We start from the raw sequence: 5,248 nt of genomic DNA on the forward strand, positions 1-5,248 counted from the left end.
TGGCCACGCCCACAATTCCCTCATTTCCATTGAAATGCTTTTAAATGTAGTATGACATAATTTAATGATTTTTTATATATACCATTGGCAAGGTCACAGAGTCTATCGCTGTCTCTTTTTTGTAATTAAATTTATAATAGTTAGCTAGCTGTCTTGGTGTGAAGCTTGATTTGTGACATGACTAGCTAGGCTAAGGTTAGCTACTCATGGTTAAACACATTGTACATGATATCCAGCAAAACTCGTTGTCTGTGATGGTGGTTGAAGATTATGGTCACACAGCATAAACTAGACTTTAGGCTGCTAATATTACATTGAAAATGACTGTTATCTAGATATTTTGAGGTGTTGCTGCCTTGTTACGTTTTCTCCTTAAGATGTGACATAGAAGGATTTATTGCACTCTTATTTTCCTCCCATAGTTTCAGTGTAGATCATTGGTAACAGCTATGTCCAGCACGGTGGCCAGAGAGCCGCAGAGAGCTTCACTCTGCCGGACATCTCTTGGTCTGGTTGGCTTCTCCCCTTCTTTTCCCCTCCCTGCAAAGAAGTGCAGAACCGCATGTCTTCATCATCCACTGTGGCGGCAGCAGCATGGGGGAAGTCAGCAAAGTGAAGCTGGTCAACATGATGGAGGACCTGCACCGGCTTTACCTCCAGCACCCTTGCATAAAGATCATGTTTTTGTCTGTGACCCAAAGTGTTGGTGAAAGGCTCGTGCCAATCAGTGAACAGTGTTATGGCTGCATTGGTTTGTAGCTTAAATGATGCCATGAACCCTTGCATTGGACATGACAGTCCTGGGCTGTATTTGAAAAATGGAGTTTATTTCACAACTAGGGCAAATTATGTTTTTAAGTACAGTAGCCAATTGCCTTAAAGGCCACCTCCAAATGCAGTGAACTGCTTTCAGTTTCAGTGTCTCTGCTTTTGAATTTGGCCTTTAGGAACCATTTTTTTGCGCCTAAACATAGCTGACAATGTTGTTTATTTATGATCATAATGGTTGTTAAAAAAATAACACTCCCACCTTTATCCCCCTTTCTCCCTACCACCCCATAGACTCCTCCACAGGCCCGGTCTGTGGAGGAGTCTATGGGGTTTATTTAAATAAATGAGTTTACTACATGTCCACCTTTGTGAACATTAAAAAAACACATGGTTTACATTGCAATAATTTCTATTTATATATTTGCACTTCTTTTGTCTTTAATACTGACTGGAAATGTTAGATTTCACATTCTGATATACTGTAAGTCTAGTTCAAACACACAAGAACATGTGTACATCCAACAAACCTGTGAGCATAGTGCTGAATAAAAGGGCTTAGAGTGAAAAAATAAGAATGCCCTGCACTGCACACTGAGTAATTATGAATCCTACTAGGCAGTATCATTTATTGCAATGTTTCAAATTGAGGTCTTTTCAGGCAAATACACAGGTATTGTGAAGCTTATTCAGTGAGGTAAAAAAAAAAAAAAACACTGTGCCTCACTATACAGTAAAAGCCTCACAATACCTGTCCAATACCTATAAGACTTCTCAGAGGTCTCAATAAATGACACCTCCTAAGGGGATTCAAAACTATTCATTGTGCCAAAGAGAGATGTTAACCTATAAATACCATATCAATACTTTAATTTACAACTATTAATCATCATATTTTGTTAAGTATAGATCACTGCTATATTTCCAATGATTAGTCTTGCCTGATTTTATTTAACAAAAATGATTATACTATACACGGGCGGCACGGTGATGTAGTGGTTAGCATTGTCGCCTCACAGCAAGAAGGTCGTGGGTTCAAACCCTGGTTTCCCCGGCCTTTCTGTGTGGCGTTTGCATGTTCTCCCCGTGTCTGCATGGGTTCTCTCCGGGTGCTCCGGCTTCCTCCCACCATCCAAAGACATGCGGACTAGGTTGATTGGTGACCCTAAATTGTCCTTAGGTGTGAGTGTGTGGTTGTTTGTGTATGTGTGGCCCTGCGATGGAATGGCGACCTGTCCAGGGTGTACCCCGCCTTGCGCCCGATGTCAGCTGGGATTGGCTCCAGCCCCCCCGCGACCCTGTACGCAGGATAAGCGGTTGACAATGGATGGATGAATCATACTATACAAGAAACAGTTAAACAAATTAAAATCATATCATGCATTCATGAAAATGTGAAATTAAAAATTAAAAAGGTTACAATTATTAAAGTTGTTAAGTATGACTTGAAATAATGTACAGTTAATACACTTTAATAAATGTGTGACAGTTGTAACAGTAATTATAATAATGGAACCTATGCTTAGGAAGTCAGCGTCATAATTTTACATTTTAAATCAGTAGTGTTCATATGCTGTGGGATAAGGTGTTGTGGAGTAAAAGTAAAAACAATTGTTCAGCAAAGCAGCAGAGTGCAGGTGCTGTCAGGGAAGACAGCCAGCCACGATGGAAGGTGGAACTTTTATATCCTGTATTCTGACAGAGGCCGTCACACGTCCTACATGAGAGACAGACAGGTTAGAAATACGTGCAGCCAGAGAGCATAGACACAAGATAAGAAGCACCTGTCACACACCTAATATTTCTAAGTAATCTAGCTTTACATAACTCGCTCTACAGCCCAGCTACCTGTCCTCATAAAGCACAGCCACTGATTCTGATAATGTCTGAAAATCCTTCCTCTCCCTGACCGCTGTCACCCCGGTATAGTACATTGCCAAGTAAAATCGATTACTTGTGTATTAAGTCTTGACTTCTGTGCATGGTGGTTTAAAAACTGCGGCTAGCGTACACTCCCATTATTTTAGCATCGTTAGCACAGCTTGGCATTGCTTAATGCTGGCTAATTTACTAGTTAACAAGCTAACCTTACATGCTGATGAGAACATCCACTGCTGCAATTCTTCGCAGGGAGGGGAAAAGAAGGGGAGAAGCCTGCAGACTAAGAGACATCCAGGAGAGTGAAGCTGCTTCCTAAGCTCTCTGCAGCTCTCTGGCCACCATGCTGGACATAGCTGTCACCAATGATCCACACTGAAACTATGGGAGGAAAATAAACGAGTGTAATAAATGCTTCTATGTCACATCTAAAGGAGAAAACGTAACAAGACAGCAACACCTCAAAATATCTAGATAACAGTCTATACTTCAAATGTAATATTAGTGGTCTAAAGTCTAGTTTATGCTGTGTGACCATAAACTTCAATTACCACAGTCACAGACAACGAGTTTTGCTGGATATCATATAGAATGTGTGAACATGAGCAGCTAACCTTAGCCTAGCTAGTCATGTCTGAGTGCGCATATGCACTGCCAGTCAAGCTTCATACCAAGACAGCAAGCTAACTGTTAAACATGTCATTCTAAAAAAGGAGACAGTGATAGACTCTGTGGCCTTGCCAACAGTAAATTTAGATAATCATTAAACATTTAAAAGCATTTCAATGGAAATGAGATGACATAACGTCAACTTACCATACTTAACCTCCATCTAGCCTGTACTCATAACAACTCCGTCTCCAGTGGAGCTAAGTGCTGGTCGGAACCGTGGGTGCGAGGGGAGTGTGGGCGTGGCCATGCAGTCAATGCAAACCCATGATACGCAATACACGATACAAGAACCACATACAACATTTATCATATTGGGTCGGACTTGTTATATACGGTCTATGGTCGGATCGGGTTGAACTTGATGAATTTAGCGCGAGGATACACATGTGACAGCATCTGGTTTTCAAAATAAGGTGTCTATGCAGTATGGAAATAAGATTAATTGGATTATAGTCACAGAAAATATAAAACAATGTAACCGAGCGGTTATAAGTTCGCCTACACGTTTGATGTGACTACCAAAATAACAACACGGAGGTTCCGTTGTCTGAACCAAGACGGGACATCTTTAGTATTCTTTTTTTATTTGTCTCTTGCACATTGTTGAACCCGAAACAGCATCACAACTTCCGTTTCTCCCCCACTTCAAAATAAAAGCCTCTACTCCACAAAGTAGCTTACAACAACAACAATAAAATAGGGAAATTACTTATTTTCTGTTCTTTAATTTGGGTTGCTGGAAAAACATTAAATAAATTTGTTGACCTTTGTTGCTGTTTCATCACCATTTATTAAAAAGACAAAAATACCTTCATAAACATCCACATCTTTTGAACTCCTCACCCCTACTTTGTAACGCAGACTTTCTTTTATACATTTGAAGCTGAAAATGAGAACACTGTGACAGAGTTTTTCAGACTTTGCAAAGATCCTCCAAAGCCACAGAAGACATTTTTCACTAGCTGAGTAGGATTTCTCATAATGAATAAACTGTTATCCAGTTGTCGTGTAAAATCACTACAGATCCTCTTGAATTGAACTATTCCATTTGAAATTGTTGCATGAATACAAATAGTGTGTCTGACAACAAAAAACATGCATTTTTACTGTCAATTGTAGTTAATAAAGCTTGGTAAATGAGTTTAACTCAACTGCTGGGCATCTTTGTTCATTTTATTATTTGTCCTTCAGATTGAATTAATAGCACACATTGTAAAAATGATAATTAGCAGTATATAGCAAATAGCAAAATCCTGCATGTCAGACCTTTCCAGAAGCAAAGGAACATACAATTATTCTTCAAATTAATTTCACCAATAGCCTCTACTGAGGTCCATCAAATAGCATAACATCAATAAAAGCACTAGTCTTACCTTGAGCAATAATACATTTCGAAACAACCATGAACTCAATGTGAGAAATTTAAAACATGCTGCATGAGAGTCCTTAGTTTTCTTGAACCTTAAACCACATAACATTTTGCTGGTGTTAGGAAAAAGGCAATTTCCTAAATGCAGCATATCCTACCCACTTGTGTATTAAACATTGCTGCCTAAATAATGCGATGCCTCGTCTCTGTGCCTTAAACTACAGTTGGAGAGGGGTCACCATCCCCTGCACCTGGTCAGGCTAATCACCCACTCTGAGACTGAGGTTAGAGGGCTGAGGGCAGAGGTGCTCTCTGCCCTCAGCCCTCTCACGCGAGCACACATACACACACACACAAACAACACCCACACACACCCTTTCCCACACCACACCCACTCACTCTCACCCTACCTTCCCTGCTGATCTGCTGCCCTGCTGCGATTTTCTCCAGATGACTAGCTTTGCCATTGCAGCTGCCCCCAAGTAACAGAGTCATCATCAGAAATTCAGATTACTCTGCCCCACGTGCACCACACTGAGTTGCTCTGATGTTGTGCCTCAA

At 40.5% G+C, this 5,248-nt stretch overlaps 1 long non-coding RNA gene across 1 annotated transcript; it reads right to left on the bottom strand.

The window, feature by feature from the left end:
• Window positions 1-2,224: 2,224 nt before the first annotated feature.
• Window positions 2,225-3,639, bottom strand: LOC123976989. The gene is made up of 3 exons (XR_006826488.1): window positions 3,463-3,639; window positions 2,861-3,027; window positions 2,225-2,485 (listed from the first exon to the last, which is right to left on the bottom strand). It is a non-coding gene; the product is annotated as an uncharacterized LOC123976989 (long non-coding RNA).
• Between the last annotated feature and the right edge of the window lie 1,609 nt (window positions 3,640-5,248).

Source organism: Micropterus dolomieu, linkage group LG09, assembly GCF_021292245.1.
Source record: "Micropterus dolomieu isolate WLL.071019.BEF.003 ecotype Adirondacks linkage group LG09, ASM2129224v1, whole genome shotgun sequence".
Taxonomy (NCBI): domain Eukaryota; kingdom Metazoa; phylum Chordata; class Actinopteri; order Centrarchiformes; family Centrarchidae; genus Micropterus; species Micropterus dolomieu.